Source organism: Haliotis rubra, unplaced genomic scaffold (assembly GCF_003918875.1).
Source record: "Haliotis rubra isolate DU_JTF1 unplaced genomic scaffold, ASM391887v1 Scf1956, whole genome shotgun sequence".
In the NCBI taxonomy this organism is placed as follows: Eukaryota; Metazoa; Mollusca; class Gastropoda; order Lepetellida; family Haliotidae; genus Haliotis; species Haliotis rubra.
In genome coordinates, this window is record NW_025765954.1 from 27,910 (window position 1) to 49,800 (window position 21,891).

At 39.3% G+C, this 21,891-nt stretch overlaps 2 long non-coding RNA genes across 2 annotated transcripts in view; one reads left to right on the forward strand and one right to left on the reverse strand.

Annotated features, from left to right (window-relative positions):
* LOC124274903 lies at positions 1 to 21,554 on the forward strand. The gene is made up of 4 exons (XR_006898065.1): positions 1 to 16; positions 2,100 to 2,105; positions 12,398 to 12,401; positions 21,483 to 21,554. It is a non-coding gene; the product is annotated as an uncharacterized LOC124274903 (long non-coding RNA).
* The window catches only part of LOC124274904, a 23,960-nt gene continuing 12,829 nt past the window's right edge, over positions 10,761 to 21,891 (reverse strand). The window contains exon 3 of the long non-coding RNA XR_006898066.1: positions 10,761 to 10,839. This is a non-coding gene — a long non-coding RNA (uncharacterized LOC124274904). The remainder of the gene's footprint in view (positions 10,840 to 21,891) is intronic.

Here is a 21,891-nt window from a genome sequence, read left to right on the forward strand (position 1 = left end):
GTGCGTGTGTGTGTGTGTGGAGGGAATATTGTTGGAATAATGCTTGCAGTGGCGTAAAACCATACACACGTACTCACTCACCTGGGAAGACAGAAAGGTGTTACGACATTGCTCATAATATCAACCACTGGTTCTCTAACGATTTGCCTGAGTGAGCGTGACGTGTCTGATGATGGTGGCAGTTCGGGAATAATACAAACAAGTTATATTAATAATGCATGTAGTTACCCCACATTAGCGTATCGTTCCATACACCACCATCTATGGACAAACGTATATGGCGCTATATCCAGAATAAACTGCTCTGCTTGGGACGCTTTGACAAAAACATTCTTTTGAAAATAATGTTTGGAAGAACACTCTTGGTGCTCTGTGTTATGTCTGATGAAATTCGCAATTTGACTTCTTATCTGGGTCTTGACCTGTACCTATGTGGGTCTTCAGGGAAACAGCTGACTTGATTTGTGTGACGGGTGCCGGAGATCACATTCACGAAAACACACTCTTGGTATTCTGTGTTATGTGTGATTTAATTCTCTATTCAGACTTGTACCTATGTGGGTCTTTTTCATGGGAACAGATGACATGTTCTGTGTGGCGGGCGTCACTGGTAAGACGGATCACGTTCACTTGTTGTGTCATCAATATTTACCAGTAAGACATGTTTATGTCGAGGTTCTTGAGAGACATATAGAAGTTGGTATTCAAGTATAAGACAAAATATTATTATCAACTTCTTCTTGTCTTATGCATGTATATGTTCTTATCGGAACTGGGCGGTGGGGTAGCCTAATGGTTAAAGCGTTGGCTCGTCACGCTGAAGACCCGGGTTCGAATCCCCACATGGGAACAATGTGTGAAGCCCATTTCTGGTGTCCCCCGCCGTGATGTTGCTGGAATATTGCTAAAAGCGGCGTAAAACCAAACTCAGTCAGTCAGTCAGTCTTATCGGAACTGTAAAATCGACTCCTCTTTCAGTAGAAATTTATTGCGGTTTTGGAACGGGTTTCGTCAGTTTTAATTTTGTTGTTGCCTTTTCAATTCCATGTTGCAGCGATGGGATGGCATTTTTTGCCAATCAATTCATCGAAGTTTTTTATGCCAGTCAATTTGAAACAAGAACATGGACTATTAAGTGCTTACATTCGCGTTTTAAAATGCCAGTCATCGACTTTGAAAGTTTAAGGGAATCATGGGGATTCTCGACTGATGAATGGCAACCACGCTTCTGTTCGATGGAATGATATGGGTCAGGAAGACCATCTGGAGGTAATTGCTCTATGTGAACAGCGATGATCTTGACTGCCTCACAAGGGGCGCATTGAGTGAGACAAACTCTTTTGAATAATTCATTTTGCAACACACAGTATTTATTTGAATGCAAAAACATGATTTATGTAATATGATCCGTGTCAGTTCAATATTAACTAGTGAATTTACTTTTGCCTCCTAAATCGAACCGATATAACCCATAATTACTCATTAGTTGTCTTTTGGAAATCTGGAGTCCCTCGTGATGATGGCAAGTGACCCTGACCCTGAAGTTGTATGACGCCTTCTGACAACACCAGCCGTCATTTAGTTGATATATCGTGAAAGTGGGATCTCGTCAATACGAAAAGCCCTACTCTCGAAGTATTTAAGGAAGACTTTCATGAATACTTAGTGACATACCTCTATAACATTACTGCTGGATTTAATGGCGTTCATCATGCCTGTAAATTAACTGACGATATCTGTCATGTCAGGGCAATATGTGCCCTGTGTTCCAAACATTTAAGGCACAGTAAAATCATTTTCTAAATATTTACTTTGTATGGGGGAGAAAAAGATCCCATACCCACAAGTGTGTATTTGTTCTTCACGTCAGTTTATGTGAGATAAATAATACACAAGCGTCAGTTAATACAACTTTTATTTATTTGTTATATTTTCACGCTGAGCAGATATCAGTTAACTTTGTCTCAAGGTGTGAATGTCTTACACTCCGTTCCGATCGTTTAATGTTTGCGAAATGGCTTCCGATGTGAAGTGGTAGAGCGCCTGTCTGGAGAGCGTAAGCCGGGGGATGAATAGACGTTCCTTATCGGATTGTACAGTTGCGAGTAAAGCAACTAAAAATAACTATATTAAACGAGAACTAAGTGACTCTCTTTGTCGAAATGGATAAAAGTTCTATGTTCCTTCAAAACTGGTGAGCAAATCAAAACGTTACTGTTTCTCATTATCGTGCTGAAATCCCGTAAATGTCATGTGGATCTAGATTCTGACATCATGACAAGAAACAGGCAGTGTTTGGTTTCTTCAAAACACAAATAGCAGTCATGAAACGAAAGCAGAAACAGTTGTCGCCATGTTTCCAAACAGATTCCTTAAATTATGGAACTTGTTTATACCCTTCCTGGTGTTCGACTTTAAGTGATAATCGAGTCAATACAATGTGTCTAGAAGCGATATCCAGGTATTGGCTGGCAGCATGAAATCACATGGTAGGAGCCGTGAGATACTCGTTACAACACGAGTTTCAATCTTAAACGGGACGCCAGGATTAGTAATGAAGCATGATACTTTAAGGATGACATATTCTTGTTTATTACACTGTTTTGATCTTGAATAAATGTATGTAATAAACGAGAAGTTGTTGTCTATAAGGGATCCGTTACGATCCGGATTAGAATTGGTCGTCAGCAACCATGCTCGTCATAAGTGGCGACAAACGAGATGGGACGACTCGCTGACTTGGTTGCCACATGCCATGATGTTGATCACTGGATTGTCTGGTCCATATAGCTGCAATATTGATGGGTGCGGCGTTAAACAACCAAGCCACCTACCAATACATAAGGTCGTATGCTACATTATTGACTCACAAACTTCTACAATGCCGAGGCACCTGTGAAGAGCCACCTCCTCGTGGTGGGTGCTGGGTAACGCTAGCTAGCGCTCTTCAACACCCCGTGTGGACCCGGGGGTATATTTGGTCCACCAGCCTGTTAGCCGTGGGTTGTGCCCCTCTGTCGGTGGAGGACGGGAGTCTGGTGGTTGAGGGCACTGGGAGCCTGGAACCGTGTTCCTCTTGCCCAACACACCACTTCGCCCGTTACTTCACCTAGACGGGTGGTAGAACTGGCCCGGTTCTATCAATCGGCTGGTCACGCTGTGCCCTGCGCATGGAAACATTCAAATTTATATCAATGTACATTTATATATTGTTGATATTGAACGTTATATTTCACAATTATATTATTATATCTATTTGCCTAGAGTCCTATGCCAGAAGGCGGTGGCTCATGGGCCAATCTGGTCATAATGACCTCCAAATGATGCATGTCTCCAACTTCTTGTCACGAGCCGAACCAGTCTGACCAGTCACGCCGAAGATCAAGGTTCGATTCCCCACATGGGTATAATGTGCCAAGCCCATTTCTGGAGTCCCACCATCATCGCTGGAATATTGCTAAAAGAGGCGCAAAACCCTACTAAACTCACTCAATCACTCTGTTTTAATCCTGGTAACGTTCGTAAAGTTCGGGTCAAATCAATTTTTCTAGATGTTTCACATGTCTGTAATCGGAAGTGTGGACGAGGTCAGTTGTGACGTTAAAAGCGGTTAAAAACAAGTGAATTCACTTACGGGTATGACGTCATCGCATCCGACTGGCCAATCAGATTGCGCGATTCTTGAACCATTATGACATCCTGTTTACGATCTCATCCCACAGCGACTTTCACCGACTTTAGCTGCTGTAGACCTTACACTTCCTACTTCCTGTTGGGAACTATCATAATGGCTAGTTTTTATTGCCCGATGCCAATAATAGTTTGGTCGTCTGACAACTTCCGCTCGTTATCAACGTGCGTACTGTTTGCTGCATTTTTTTCTTTGGCAACTTCCACAATGATGTCGACCTTCACATACGACAGGTGCTACACATTTATTTCGCAAAAGTTCACGTTGATTTGCCAGGTGGATTTTAATGTTTTCATCGCATTTCTTTACCTGAAGCATATATTCTCGTCACGATATGGCTGAAATATTGCCGATGTGACGTTAAATATTAACTCACTCACTCACTTTACCTGAAGGCTGTTGGCTTTTTATCAGAATTTCAATTTAAGATATCAGTAATTTCTCAGTACATTATTTCTATTTTAGATACCTTTAATACATATCAAGATATGTCCAATTCAATGCACGATATCTTCAATTAATTAACGATATCTGTATTTAACTGCAAGATGTCAGGAACTGAATTACAGATATCATTAAAATCATGAATTTGTACATATCCTTAAATCATATTGTAATATCATTAATGCAGTTAAAGATATAATCAATTCTTTCTTATTAAGATATCATTAATATGCTTCTTCCTATCTTTTATTCATTTCACGATGTCATAAACTTTATTGCAGAATATCTCTATCCGATATATTTTTTCATTCGTTTCAAGAAATCTTCAATTCAAGATATAGAGAATCTCACCCGAGTGTCTTTTGATATCAAATATATCACCACGAGTTGATAAAGTAAAGATATTTTTTCTTTTATCAACGAGTGTTGATATATTTGATATCAGAAGACACGAGTGTGAGATTCTATTTATCATCAAAAATCACTCTTCATTAGTTTTCAATGAAAAAATGTACATCTCTGAACACAGTACTGCCATTAGATTTGCAGTGCAGCGATGTCATAACATTGTGACAAGTTCATGACAAGTTCATTGTCAGGGCATTGTACAAAATCTACTGTCAAAACGATATCTCCTAGGAGATAACGTCTGATCTCACACAAGGGATATCTACTGTGGAACACTGTTTTAGATGATAAATCACTATTTTCATTTAAGATGTCTTCATAAAACAATTTCAGACTTCAATATTTCATTACAAATGTGAATCGGTGAATTCGGCATTATTCTAAGCTTGTAACTTTTCTACATAAATGGTAACAGGAAAGGTTAAGTAAGCGAATTGTAGGATAGCTGCATGTCAAATAAGTGAAGCCATTTCGGGCGTCCTTTGTCGTGAAGTTTCTGTAATATTGGTGAAAGCGGTCTAATCGGCCGATAAAAAATCACGATGAAATTGTCAGTGTATATGACGTCAAAAAAAACTCGAGGAAGTGCTTCACTTCATACGCGGATTGATTCAATCGATATTACAACATTTTAATTTATAGTTTGGATCATACATCTTGATTAAATGCCTTGACTTTGTTCAGATGCTTCAATTCCTAAATAATTAACAGGATAACACCATGACCACCAGGCTCCCTGGTATCCAACAGCTAGCAAACAATCAGATTGCACGATTCTTGAACAATAAGGATAATATGACAATCAGTTTTCGATCTCATCCCACGCCTACTTTCACCCAAGTAACGCGTTCTTCTCATTGCCAATCTTCCGAACTGTATAGTAGTTATTATTTAGCTCGTTCAGACTGCATATATTTTACGGACGTGAAAAACGATCGCGCTTTTAACGCACTTGCGGACTTTATTTTTAGTTTTCCTTTCTTTCTTTTTTTCATTTTAATAGTGGTTCCCTTGAGTTCGTTATAGCTTACTGTAACTGTCTGTCTCCAACGTGGTGTTGACCAATACTCCTGATAAACAGGGTTTTTTTGTCAGTCAATCAGACTCCACTTCGAAACGGACATTTGCGATTTTCCGCATGGGTGGGGCAGTATCTACATTTCAGTCTCAGTCGATTGTACAAATACCCGGAAAGTTTGAATGGGGATGTGCTTAACCAATATGAAAAAGCTGTTTATCTTAAAAATGTAATGGAACGGTGACAACAATCGCCTATCAAATATTGTATTGCATCAGGCAATGGTATCATAATTTCTTATTACAATAATCTGGCCTTACAATGGCATGTATTTCTTTTTAAAAAGCCCAACGCCTAAAAGATTGTCTACTATTTTACATGCCCCAGATCCAGAGATTATGTGTTGTAAGTGATGGACTGATAGACTGATGGACTCAATAGTCACATCCCGTATACAATGTGTTGTAATAGAGATCGTAGACACGTCGTGATTATGGAATTGGTCATCTGAAACACGTTTGTCGGAAGAGGTGATTAAAGGGATCTGAGAACCTGGCTCGCTGACTTGGTTGATGGATGTCATTGTATCCTAATTACGTACACATGTCATGGGATTGTCTGGGTCAAGACATGACTATTTACAGACAGACATTAAACGTCCAAGTGAGGTGTCAGCTAATACACGATCGTAACAACCTTGGTTCGTTTGTTGTTTTTACCGGCATGCAGCCAGTGTCTCGCGAGATTCTCACACAATATTCTCGTCTAAATACATTCATCAAGTGGACTCGAGTCGTGGCGTTAATATCAGTGTATTTATCAACACTCACTTTGCAAAAAAGATAGGGGAACTTAAATCATACCGGATTCTCTAACGAAACACGGCCAGTGCGTAGAATCAGCTGCCTGAAGAGGTTCCGCGTTCACTGTAGAATTTATTTCAGAGATGCTCGCATGTTTTGCGTGATCCATTTCCTACAAGTATTTCATGCAGGGCCCAACCTAACGACATGACAGATGCAGGGCCATATTACTGAGTTTGAAATTTCGCACGTTCTTTGTCGTATATCATCTGAGATAAGGTGACGTAAGGTGAGGTGAAATTGGGTTTTACGTCGTGCTTAGGAATATTTCGCTCATATGACGACGTGCATGTGTGTGTATGTGTATGTGCGACTGCTTGTACTAGCCCAGACTGAAGCTGGTTTTATAGTGCTAGCCCACTGAGATACCATGCCGCAGTGAAGCATGAATACCCCACTCAGACACATTATACTGACTCCGAGCCGACCAGTCCTTGTTGTACCCATTAATACCGAGCGCCAGGCAGGGACCAACAAGTACCATATTTTAACGTCGTTTGGTATGACACGGCCGGGGATCGAACCCACGACCTTCCGCTCTCCGGGAGGACACTCTAACCACTACACCACGGAGGCGGTCTTAACGGTCCGTTAAAATTGAACAGGTTTTTGAACAACCGGGCCCTGAGGCATAGATATTATTCTTTCCTAATTTTGAAACAGATTATCAACAGGGTTGTTCTTACTCTGCTTAACAAATGGAGTATACAGTCATTTTGGAGGTGGCTAAAATAGTTATGAAACCGGAAGTGTTGGATAACGATAGAAAAAATTGTGTTTATGACCTAAAGATTGCAGTGTTCCAACAAATGGCTCTCCGGGCGGACGCTCTAACCACTACACCACTGAGGCGGTCTCTGCGATAAGGTTGAAACAGCACAAGTGTTCAACACGTCATGCCACAAGAGCTATCACATACATTGACACATGTCACTATAAATATACATCTCACGTAACTGTGCATTGAGATGTCGACATTTTACATTGTCATCTGTCAACGGAATCTCGTTATTTCTCGCATGGAAGTGTCGTGAGTATGTCAAGAAGTGCTTTAAAGCTTCTCGACATCTCTTTCCGAGATTCACAAGATCGCTGCTGGCAGTTCCTGTTGTCTTCTCCCCGAGTTATAGTCTACTCTGAGAATAGTTCCACCTGATTACAGAAGTGTATGGACGTACGTGCTTACGACGTCAAGCTGGTACAATCTAAAGATAAAGTTACCATGACGATAATCGGAAAATATAACAGTTATGTTTTGAAAAGATTTCACACAAAGTGTTCTTTTTTCTAAAAGAAACCCCTCCATAATTGGTTTATATGAGTGATGATTGTTGCAACATCCACAGAAAACAGAAATTTACGACAAATCGGTATAATATAAAGATAAAGTTACCATGACGATATCAAGAAAATTAAGATAAATACATTTTTAATGGATATCACGCAAAATGTATATTTCTCATTTATCCAAATTTGCCTAAGAAAACCTGGTTTAATGGATTTATATGAGTGATGGTTGTTTCAGAAAATAGAAATGTGAAGATCATATTTTCTCTGTATGAAGGGTGTTGTGTTAACAGACAAAACTATGTCATTACTAAGGCTGAGTTTCAAGTAGAGATACCTGTGGGCGAAAGTGTAAAGACACAAGTGTACAAAAGCAAACACAGCAGACAAGAATAGAGCTCAGTTGTACAAGACAAGATACAAGTGTGAATGCAAATATACAGATACAAGTGTGAATGCAAATATACAGATACAAGTGTGAATACAAATATACAGATACAAGTGTGAATGCAAACATACAGATACAACTGTGAATGCAAATATACAGATTCAAGTGTGAATGCAAATATACAGATACAAGTGTGAATACAAATATACAGATACAAGCGTGAATACAAATATACAGATACAAGTGTGAATGCAAATATACAGATACAAGTGTGAATGCAAATATACAGATACAAGTGTGAATGCAAATATACAGATACAAGTGTGAATACAAATATACAGATACAAGCGTGAATACAAATATACAGATACAAGGGTGAATACAAATATACAGATACAACTGTAAACGCAAACATACAGATACAAGTGTGAATATAAATATACAGATACAAGGGTGAATACAAATATACAGATACAAGTATGAATGCAAATATACAGATACAACTGTGAATGCAAATATACAGATTCAAGTGTGAATGCAAATATACAGATTCAAATGTGAATGCAAACATACAGATACAAGTGTGAATACAAATATACAGATACAAGGGTGAATACAAATATACAGATACAAGTGTGAATGCAAATATACAGATAGAACTGTGAATGCAAATATACAGATTCAAGTGTAAATGCAAATATGCAGATTCAAGTGTGAATGCAAACATACAGATACAAGTGTGAATACAAATATACAGATACAAGGGTGAATAGAAATATGCAGATTCAAGTTTTAACACAGATGTGGAGGAAAATATGCAGATATACGTGTGAGAACAAGCATACGGATACAAGTGTAGATATAAACGTATACTTTCAAGAGTGATTATGAATATACAGACACAGGGTAGTGATACAACTGTGGCTACCTATACAAGTATGGATACATAAGAGTATATATACTATTCTAGTGTATACAGATGAAGGCGTGTATAAAATTATTGAGATACAAGTGTGGAAATATAAATGTACAGATATGTACAAGTATAAGGTACAAACGTAGAAATAATTTCTGGATACAACTACAAACATACAACTGTCGCTATACACGTGTAGGGATACAAAATGTAGGGATAAGTCTAGCGATCCATGTATGTCAGAACCTTGAAGAATATTTTGCTCCATTTATATAACATTCTACAAAGTCAAATATAAATAATATTTAAACTGTGATTCTTGGATGTCACAGAGTATGAAGAACAGTCCGGGAGTAAGTGTGTTTTTCCTGCTTTTAATGAGAATACTCGCGTGGGACTTAAATGTGAGCACTGTATACATATATGTGCATGTTATGTCTGAATGGAAACATATGATGATCATTTAAATCTGTCCACATGTATTTCAAGGATGCAGGCATGGCATGCCGGTGATTTAACTGTGTTACTCAGCAATTTGATGAAAGCCAGGGCTCATCTTTGTCACAACACGATGCAATAAACATGGTGTTGAAAGTCCGAGACATTAACCATTGCAGCCAGGCCCCGGAAACAAATTAAGTTTTATGCTCATGTGTGCGCGCGGAGAAACTTATAATTGTATTAGAGTGAGGTCAGACTGAAAGGATGTGTCGCCTCTCCAGATCCTGCATTGTCCATGGCTCAGGTATTTTTGCGATATAACACGTGGTCGAAATACATATCACTACCTTTCATTTAAATTCTATATATTCCGTTATTCTTAACCTGTTCGACGGTAAGACCACGGCTTGGTGTTTTGACTTGGTCTGTCCAGAATATAAGAAATTGTGTTGCTGCCTGGCGCCTATGATATTTCAGATTAAAAATGACATGGGCACAATAAACGAAAATATTATCTGGCTGGGAGAACACATAAGTGAATGATGCAGACAGATGTCTTCAGAAAAATAACAACGAAGGTTTGGGGTTCAGAATGATCATTTGTATCTGTGAAAAAATTTCCTCTGGCCCACCAGCAATATTCCAGTTATATGGCGGAGGTCTGTAAACAATCGAATTTGGATGAGACAATCCAGTGATCATGACACATCAATACACAATTGGGATACGATGCTTGTGTCAACCAAGTCAGCGAGCCTGATCACTCAATCCCGTTAGTCGCCTCTTACGGCAGGCATGGGTTGCCGAAGACAGATCTCACCTTTGGCGTCATTATGAAGGCTGAACATCGGCTGCTACCGCTTGTCAAGTTCTCGGGAATAGTTATAAAGTGATAATGTCACACTTTCTTTTATACAGGCACACTGGGTATTTTTGTTATTTTGTAGTCATATTAACGCACCCCACTACCCCGCTTCCACAGGTAGCCCTGTGGTCAGTTGGATCAGTCGGCAGGGATCACTGGATCGTCGGATCGAATAGTTTAACTGTTTAAATATTTACTCACTCACTATAACTCATTCACTCACTCACTCACTCACTCAGGACACATGTATCTAAAACATCTACTAACGGGATCGGATGGTGAGGCGCGCTGACTTGGTTGACACATGTCATCGGTTCCTAATTCCGCAGATCGATACTCATGCTGTTGATCACTGGCTTGTATGGTCCAGACTCGATTATTTACAGACCGCCGCCATATAGCTGGAATATTGCTGAGTGCGGCGTAAAACTACACTTTCGCTCGGTCAGATACCATAGGAAGGACACTCGTTTCGTGTAATTCGTATGTAATGGGACCTCCTGTAGTATTCTCTATGACTCTGAGTATAAGGATTAGAAACCTAATAAGAGTACCAGAATCTGTATTCACTTAGCAAGCGGAATCCTAAATTTGAAATATGAAACACTCACTATACCTTACTATCTGGATAAATAGGAAGTCAGATGAATGGCAAATCTAAATTCAAACTGAACCAAATGCTGTAGTTTCTTCAAAGAAGCAAATATGGCACAAGATTGACTCATTCTGTTGTGCTGATAACAATGGTCGTATGACGTTAACAAGTAGGAAAGTGGTCGTATGACGTTAATAACAAAAGGAGGTGGGCGTATGACGTTAATAACGTGGGGAGTGGTCGTATGACGTTAATAGCGTGGGGAGGTGTTTGTATGACGTTAATAACGTAGGGAGTGGTCGTATGACGTTAATAACGAAAGGAGGTGGGCGTATGACGTTAATAACGTAGGGAGTGGTCGTATGGCGTTAATAACGTAGGGAGGTGGGCGTATGACGTTAATAACGTAGGGAGTCGTCGTATGACGTTAATAACGTAGGGAGGTGGGCGTATGACGTTAATAACGTAGGGAGTGGTCGTATGACGTTAATAACGTAGGGAGGTGGGCGTATGACGTTAATAACGTAGGGAGTGGTCGTATGACGTTAATAACGTGGGGAGGTGGGTGTATGACGTTAATAACGTAGGGAGTGGTCGTATGACTATAATAACGTAGGGAGGTGGGCGTATGACGTTAATAACGTAGGGAGGTGTTTGTATGACGTAAATAACGTAGGGAGTGAGCGTATGACGTTAATAATGTAGGGAGTGGTCGTATGACGTTAATAACGTAGGGAGGTGGGCGTATGACGTTAATAACGTAGGGAGTGGTCGTAGGACGTTAATAACTTAGGGAGGTGGTCGTATGACGTTAATAACGTAGGGAGGTGGTCGTAGGACGTTAATAACGTAGAGTGGTGGTCGTATGACGTTAACAAGTAGGAAGGTTGCCGTGTTGACTTGACTGAGGCCTTGTGAGCTTGATCAAAGAACTCTTAAAACAAACGTTGTACGACACTCTTTAAATCTCCGTATAAAGAGTAGGTTCTACTGTACCTCAAAAGTTGTGAAATGATGACACCAGTTTCAAGACTGGAGATGCTGGAATACTGTTCAACATGGCTAGATCTAAATCTGAAACCAATGAGGCGGTCTCGCTGGGCTCTTTTATTTCTAGCGCCTCGTTCTTTAAATCAATGAAAGGGAATTGGCAATTTGATGGTTATTGAACGATATCAGATCATCGATATACCTTCAGACGCTCGAGAAAAATTCCAGTCAGCTCTGTTATATAATAACTCAAAATGTTCCCAAAGGTGCATGTTCTGAAGAGACCGGCATTTGTGACTGAATAGAAGCCATGAGTTGTACTGTTGGGTTACGTTCTATTATGTCTGGAAGTTTTCTGTTGTGTTCCCTTAAGATACACAGTGGAATGTGCGCTCTTCTCTCTCTAAGGGAGAATCATCTGTCGCGCGTTACTGATAAAAAGGTTTCAATCATTGCCAGATTTGCTACATTTGGCGAGACATGAATTGTAGATCCGTAGTAGTATTTGATACATACAAGCCATGATCACGTTTATTACCTTCGAATGGGATTCTGAAGAAGTGGCTATTGACCTTATGACACTTTGGCAGTTTACACAGATTGAGAGTCCGCAGCTGGGACGGACGTTAAATTGTATTGAGGACAACTGTGCACATTCAAACCACTTGCTTCAGAAAGCTTGAATATGGTTGAGTGTGCTGTTAAAGAACTATATTACAATGTAAATGCAGCATCACTGGTGTTTGAAGAGATGTTTCAATATAGTTTTGGTGTATTATGTGAATGGTGAAATTGTTCATCTAAAATGACAGCATATTGTAGAAATTGGTTTGTATTTTTCTTTTGTATTTTTCATTGTTATAAGAACTAAAAATGACCCTTGAGTTTCATCGGTCCGTCAAAGAGGTTTAGTAAAATATCTTATTTTCCCTCAACGGTGAAAAACTATGCCCCAATGTGACTCTGCCGTTACTAACGCTATGATGACCTTAACGTCCATACTTTTACATACGGCAGTCGTAACGCTAAAACCGCTTTGTTGGAAACTGGCAAAAGTGCAATAGTGTGTTCGTTGGTTCACAACAATCAGCAATGGTCCAGCTATATGCCTACGGTCTGTAAGGCTAGTATCGAATCTGGAGTGAGTGAGTGAGCGAGTGAGCGTCATTTTGTGTCTGCATCGGCCTATGCTATATACATGTACAACGTGGGCAGTGTGGCCTACCGACAGGAGAGGGGTGACTGAGTGATATCGACTCCCACTTGCACCAAGTTGTAACACTGCAATTAACGCTAAAAGGTACTAAACACATTATAGATAAAGGGAAGGGCTCCAGAGAAATATATTTTGAGAGAAAGTGTTTCTAATCACACCTTTGGCCTTATAAAACTTGTAAAAGTCAGTTAAGTTTTCTCTGACGCACAGAGCTGACTTTTTAATATCACTTTACGACCTGATGTCAACTGATAAAAAGTTGAAGATTGATTTTCCGAAAAACTGTAAATAAATTGATGAAAAATCCTGATGCTTAAAAAAGTTGTACACTAGATGAACTGATAAACTGTAAACTACACGGTGTCATACAGCTTATCAGAAAAGGCATCTGTCACTGCTCTCCCGAGTCTCCCGAGTAGGTTAATGTTTAATACTGCTACGTCTAGTAAGATTACAGGGGTTTGGCATCACGTTGGAATTATTACATTATATAAAAAATATTTATATTTGATACCACACAATTAGCTTCCATTCTTTGGAAATCATTTGATGAGATCATTCCAGTTGGAATAAGTTCTGGTTAGGCATACCTGTCGAGAGTATCTGCTATAATGGATACTGAGTTAGTTTCGGTGTCTGCACTGCACTGATATGGAATTTCCCAAACCATTTGTTTACCACCTTCCGGGAGGCGTTCCATGGTCTGGTCACAGAGACATTACTAAGTCAGTGCTTAAATCTGTGTCTAAGTCTAAGTCTGTGCATGTTGTGTTTAGAGGTTTACATTTAGCGCTACTGTAACCGATTTTTTATTGATCAGACACACACAGTATCCATTAACCCCAAAAATTGTCTTGCATCAAACACACGTGGAAACCTGGCTGTGATGCCGCTTTGAACAGTGTTTCAGTTTATCGGGGCATGTCAACTCCATGTGGGTAATGCATACTTCAGATGTTTACCACTTTGCTGAAACCCACGAGGGCACTGGAGGTGCAGAGAAATGTGATCAAGGCAATGTTGGATTAGGAACTAAATACAGATTTGTCACGATGAAGGGACGCTTTCCGCGTATAAACTGGCCCAGCAAGTCAAAGCTAGTTAAACAAATTATAAACCTTTCTGGTAAATTTAGTGATATATGTTTCTCAAAAAGCATGAAAGCAGCAATAAAGCGATGCATGAATACTACCACAGGGTGTCAAGAAGAATTGTCCAGTCAGTGTTCCTCGTCCTTTGGAAAACAATCCTGAAAATTTGGCCGAAACACTTGTTCGTTAATAAATGTAACTTACCACTGTCCAACTTATCTGACACAGGTTTTGCCAGTTCACTGCAATCAACGGATACAAGTGATATCTGCCTTTCTCTCGCACAACATGAAAGTGTTGATGGCTTCTGAATGAAGACGAACGATTAAATAGTTGTTGTGCGTTACAGTTGGCAATATTCCAGGTAAAACACGACAGACTGGTTGATTAAGTATTGACTTGGCGTGAACAATATGACGCTATCTGAAATACTTACTGGGTTTGATTAGCACAATCTTATTGTAGTTTGGTCATTCTGACATATCACTGGACTATGTTAAGGTCACAGGTCACAGTGACCCGACTGCTGTCATCTTGTGTTCCCAAAACAGTGGGGGAAGACATGTCACCTTTGACCACGTCACATCTGCCTCACTCCGAGAGTGTGGACTCGATTTCCGGAAGGGACTCAACCACTAGAATTTGTACTTCACTGATATGGTGTTATCCCAAATATAACACATCTTACGTCTTGATTATCATCTGAAACGAGCAGCAATTAGACAATTCCGTGTCGACAATGAACCTCATCCATGGTTACAGTATACGCACATAACGGGATCCATAACGGGAACTTTGACGTCGTTATCTCTACGCCTTATCTGGAGTACATCTTTACAGTGCCCTTGTCATTATTACAGTTGGACACAAGAACGTATCCACTTACAAAATGGACATGACAACAAGTTACAATGTCGCCGAAACCTTATTGAGCTGAAACCATTTGTTGGAACACAGCAATCTTTAGGTCATAAACACATTTTTTTCTATCGTTATCAAACACTTCCGGTTTTATAACCATTTTAGCCACCTCCAACATGAGTGTATACTCCATTTGTCAAGCAGAGTAAGAACTATCCTGTTGATAATCTGTTTCAAACTTGGGAAGGTATAATATCTATTCCCCAGGGCCCGGTTGTTCAAAAGCCTGTTAAAGTTTAACGGACCGTTAACTAGTCTTTAACCGACCGTTAACGTTAAGAGAGCGAAAGCCTGTTGCTCAAAGAGCCGTTAAACTTTAACGGTCCGTTAAGCCACGTTAACTTAACGGAAGGGGAGGGGGTACATTAGCTCACTAACGTTACCATTAGTATTAGTTCTACACCTAGCTGCATGGCGACAACATGGCGTTTATTGTCCAGCGTAATGCAGCATTCATGAACATTAGACCACAAAGAAAACCTAAGGAATTCATAGTTTTTAATTCTGCGGGAAATTCCCTGTTCCTTGATACCATCAACTATTATCTCAGACAAAGCTCAAGTGCTGTAAAAGACGTTTCAAAATAGGCTTCATCGTATATGTCGCCATGTTTAACACAATACGAAATCGCGATTTACAGCGTTATTTGCTGTATGTTTTGAAATGTGAAAATTGGATAATTACTGGGAGTATTGAATTTCAAAATTGCATATTAATGATCACTGATATCAGGTTTCCCTGAAATCACTAATGACTATTCTGAAACGTTGCCGATGAACTTAGAATTGGTTGGGATGTTTTCGAAAATACACTTACACGAACGCCGAAGTGCGCTTTCCGCTATATTGGAAAGTGTTTACAAAATGATGTTTCGCGAAGGTCGGTATTGAGACGCATATTATATCACGTATATTTCATATTCAGCTGCGACAAATGCATCACTGAATTCCCCATACATTTTATAATAATCATAATTTTAATAATAATTGCTTTGTATAGCCCCTATTTCCAGCTATATGCAGCTGCTCAATGGTGCTTTACACGTTACAGTTCAATCACTAGATGAGAAAAGAAATGTTTTGAGTTTTCTCTTAAAACTTGGGAGAGAGTCACTGTTCCTGATGTCAAGGGGGACCGCGTTCCACAGGGCGGGAGCTGCAACTGAGAAGGCACGATCTCCAGCCTTTGTTGATGTTGATGGAACAACCAGTTTCTCCTTCTGCAGCCATATCGTGACGAGAACATATTTGACATTGAAATGGAAAATATGTATATGATTTGTCATCAATACCAACTGTCTAGATGAAATGAAGCGAAAGATATTTGGTGTGAAAACGAATGCTGTGCTAGAAAGATTGTGCTTGTTTGAAATGTAAACAAAGAAACATTCCGAGTTTACACTGCGTAGCATTTCCTGAAATTTTCTGACATCCAGCAGCCTATTCGTTGCTTGCAATGGCCCATTGCCTTTAGAATATGCATGGAAAGATTATCGTAGCAAGATATAGAAAATTAAAAACAGATAATATGCAATGATATTCATAAGAAATTGTCAAAGTTTCCGTAAAGCGTGACGCCATGAGTGAGTGAGTGAGTTAAAATTTATCGTCACATTGGCAATATTTCATCCATATCGTGACGAGAACAATTAATTTTATACATAGTAAGTAATTGTAAATGATAAAAACCTGTCAACGAAGGACAGTAAAATAACTAGATTATCACTGATTAGAATATAAAACTAGTAATTAAATGTAAAACGGTTTAACTATAGATGACAATACAAGGTAAAAACAGGCTATAGATTGCCAATAACTGAAGGTAGATCACCATACTAGGGACCATGGGGACTTACAGTACATTTGCTTCCTGCATGGACCCTAGCTGGATTTACACCATCCCTTCAGCCACTAGCAGTTTTAAATAATCTAGCCACAAATTAAACGAACATATATTCTACGATTAAAATGGTAGTATGTTTAAATCTACTTTGAAAGTTTTGGGACTTACGTACTCTCTCAGGAGGACGATAATTTTACAGTACTTTAACCCCCTTTGAGGGTGCAGCCACTGACAATCTAAGTTACTAATTTAAACTACATATCATTAAAATGCATCTATCTACAGAACATATTAATCAAAATTCATTAATTAAATCAATTTCTTTTAAAAAAACAAAAATGAAATGAAAATGAACAGCATTAAAAAGATCCTTAACAGTTTTAACATTGAAATATTTATCCCTTATGATGGAGAATTCAACACAGTCAAGCAGGAGATGCTTGACTGTGACTCTCTCATCACAAGGGATACAAAACGGAGGATCTTCACCTTTTAACAATTATTTGTGAGTATAACGCGTATGGCCAATGCGACATCGTCGCATAATGACCTCTTCAAATCTGGACCCAAATAGGTGTAACCAACATAAGGTTTTATTGCATGTAATTTATTGATACCTACTCGGGTGTCCCACTTTTTCTGCATCAGATTATGGATGTAAGGTCTAATGCTAGCTTTGTAATCAGAGTATGGAATAAGAAGTGGTGTCACAGATTTGTTGAGTGCTGCCTTAGCAGCAAGATCAGCCATTGTATTCCCAGAAATGCCAACGTGACTGGGTAACCAACAAAAGATGATGTCGCATTGGCCAGCAGCAAGCTCATTATACAATTCAATAATTTCTAGTATCAGTGGATGTTTATAAGAAAGATTGTTAATAGCCTGAAGGCAAGAAAGAGAGTCAGAAAAGATTATGTATTGTTTATATTTGGGGTGTCTATTATTATATTTAAGAGCTGTTAGTATGGCGTAAGCTTCTGTTGTAAAAGTAGAGCTATTATCCAGTAATCGGGAAGATATTGTTCTGGATCCAATGACAGTGGCACAAGCAACTGCGCCACCATCCTTGGACCCATCTGTAAATAAGGATTTATATGTATTATATTTATTTCGTAATTGACTAAATTCTTGTTTATACTGTAATTCATTTGTTTCTGATTTTTTAAATGTGGTTAATGTTAGGTCGACTTGTGGCCTAACCAATTGCCAAGGAGGAGAAGAAAGCAAACGGGAAGGAGCTATATTTTCCAGCTCAAAGCAGCAATAAATGGCTTAATTCTGAGCCAAAGAGGCGGAACAAGAGAAGACGTTTTGTTATACAAATCCTCATAAAGAGGGTTAAAGATGCAGTTAAATGCAGGATTAGACTCGTTAGAATATAATTGTGTAATATATTGTAAAGATAGTTATATTTGGCGTTGGTTAAGAGAAGGCTCATCGGCCTCGACGTAAAGACTTTCAGCGGGAGAAGCTCTGAAGGACCCAAGACAAAGTCTCAGACCTTGATGGTGAACTGAATTTAATAGTTTTAGGTTGCTTTTGCAGGGTCCATCATATACAATGGAGCCATAATCAAGCTTCGAGCGGACAAGTGACCTGTATAGGTGTAGGAGAGTAGCTTGATCCCCTCCCCACTTCGAATTAGACACGACTTTAAATAAATCGAGTGCCTTCAGGCATTTAGTTTTTAGGGATTTGATATGCGGAAGGAAAGTTAAATGGGAGTCGAAAATCAGACCCAAGAACTTGGCCTCCTTGACACCTTTAATGGGAATGCCATGTAAAATAGTTCTGGGTCCTTATCAGGCTTATATATCCTACAAAAGTGTATACAATTAGTTTTTTACTTTAAAAATTTGAAATATAAAGCCATTTTCAAGACACAATTTATTTACTTTATTTAAACACAACTGCAGAACCTTTGTCCTTTATTCTTAGGACCATGTTCCACACCTTGGACAGGCCGCTATAGCATGCATATTGAGAGTCAAATGAGAGCTATCAGATACTGGATTAAACTTATAAGAATGCCTGATTATCGCTACCCCCTATCAAAGCTATCAATTATTATTATCCCTAGACAAACGTGGAAAGTATTCTTGGGCTTCTGGTGTCCGAAATGTGTTATTTTCAAGCGGGTTTTCTTATGTTTGGTTTAAGCAAGATGTTGGTGATATAAAAATGTTTTTGTTAACTTTTAAGCAACGAATAAAAGATATATATATTCAGAATTGGCACGCATCAGTAAATTCATCGAGTTTTCTAAGTCATTATTCACAATGTAAATCGATGTTCGGACCTGAAAAATATATTAGGGTCCTTAATGATAAGTCCCTTTTAAGAAATTTTTGTAAATTTAGAATCTCTCTACATGCCTTAAAAATACAGCGTTATAGAAAAGATAAAAATACATTGGAAGATTTATCATGTTCTCATTGTTCTTCTGGTAAAACTGAAGACGAACGTCACTTATTATTAGACTGTGAGGCATTCTCTGCTGGCCGAAAGAAGTATCTAAAATGCTTTAATGATGCCCCACAAACGATATATAAAATACTTAATTCTAATAACGATGACACTATTAAATCAGCTGCCATTTTCATAAAACATTTGATGTCCATCCTTAAATCACATGTAAAACCATAATTTCGTGTCACGTGACCAATATTTGTTAAAATGAAAATTCAACTGTACTATGGGCCACTGCGCCTACATTACTGAATAAAACCTGTCTGTCTGTCTGTCTGTCTGCATGTGAATTTATTTTGGAAACATTGTTCCTCCAAGACTGACGCTTATTCTGTTTAAAGGCGCGTCGAGCCTTGGCATTTAAATTTTTAATTTGTCTAATTTATGGACTGTAGGATGTTTGCGAAAAAACTGTTCAGCTCTCTTCCTACTCTTTCTGGCCTGTTTACACTCATTAGTAAACCATGGTTTACGAATATGTGTAATTGTAGAGGACTTGGGGATAGTTTGGTCAGCAATGTCATTGAGTATATCAGAAAACAGCTGTATAGGATCTTCGCTGTTCGCAAAAACATCATGTTTTAAGTGATCATCACATAATGTCTTATATAATGACCAATCAGCCCTGGCGAAGTTCCTTCTCGATAAAGGTGGATCATCACCACGGTTGATTGTTTTGAGAATGGTAGGGAAGTGATCACTCCCGCACAGGTCATCATGAACCATCCATTCAAATTCATTATATAAGGTTGAATCGGTGAGTGACAGATTCAGGGAAGAATATGTTCCTGTAGCTGGATGTAAATAAGTAGCTGAATCATCATTGAAAATACAGAGATTATTATCTGATATAAATTCCTCGAGGATTTTACCTTTATTGTTGGTATGGACACTTCCCCAAAGCGGGTTGTATCCATTCAGATCGCCCATGATGACACATGGCTTTGGAAGATGATCATACAGATTCTGAAGATCCGACAGACGGACATCAGAAGATGGAGGGATATATAAGCTGCACAGAGTCAAAGCAATGTGCAGGGTCAGTCGAACAGCTACAGTCTGAAGATTGGTATTTAAGGGGGACAGGGCTATGTATTATACCCTGCCGTACTAAGAAAGAAGCACCTCCAGTTGCTTTATATTCCGGAGGAGAAAAGGAATGATAGTCTCAAAGTAAAGTTATCTGTAGGTTTTAAATATGTCTCTTGGAGACAGATTGCTGACGGCTGAATATCTTGTATCAGTAATTGTATCTCACTGAAGTTATTTCTTAGTCCTCTGCAATTCCATAGCTTTAAAGTAGACAATTGACTCATGGCGCCCCAATTGGTGATCTCTCTCGTGAATACGAGGAGGATAAGCTCCTCCGCCTGTCCTGTGAGGACGGAGTAACCTCCGTATCTAAAGGTCCAAATGAGTTTTCACTTCTGGGGTGAATGAACAACAGGTAGTTTATCCCTAGTAATCCCTTTTCCTTTCTTCTTCCGATGGTGTCTCGGATTCAGTTTTAACAGTCTGAGAACCAGACGTAGATTGAGTGACTGTGGCAGTAGGTTTAATGGTTGAAGCTGACGAACTAGGTTTCTCTGACTTGTCCAAAGTCAAGTTAGTCTGACACGCAGTAGAGGACACTGCCACAGAGCGAGTAACTGCCGCAGCGTAGGTACTGTTTGATGGAGAAGAGGCTTGATTTAGCAGTTTTTTGGCATCCAAGTATGAAACGGTTTTTTCACATTTGTGGTGTGTTGGGCAAAAGGAACACGGTTCCAGGATCCCATTGCCCTCAACCACCAGAATCCCGTCTTCCACCGACACAGGGGCGCAACCCACGGCAAACGGGTTGGTGGACCAAATATACCCCGGGTCCACATGGGGAGGTGAAGAGCTCTTAGCGTTACCCAGCACCCACCACGAGGAGGTGGCTCTTCACGGTTGCCCACTATACTATGTACCCGTGGTATATGACCGTAGCAAATGCCTTTAGTATGTGGCTATTGAATATATTTGACTGTGGCATATGACTGATCTTTATGACAGCGGATGGGACCCAACCTAATACACGTACCAGAATCTGTACTGTACTAAGAAAGTGTAATCCCAAATATAACATGCGTTACATCTGACCACTTTCTAAGAAGCATTGTGTGTTCATAGTTTCTGAGGTGGGAATTTAAACCTTAGTCCTTGCTGCTTTCTTATAATCTTATCCGATTATTACGACATTAACGTTTTACTGGATAACAACTTCTCTTATGTAAAGACGTCCATCAGGTCCCCAGTAAACAAAGCGATCCTAACCTTTCTTACTGGATAACAACTTCTCTTATGTAAAGACGTCCATCAGGTCCCCGGTAAACAAAGCGATCCTAACCTTTCTTACTGGATAACAACTTCTCTTATGTAAAGACGTCCATCAGGTCCCCAGTAAACAAAGCGATCCTAACCT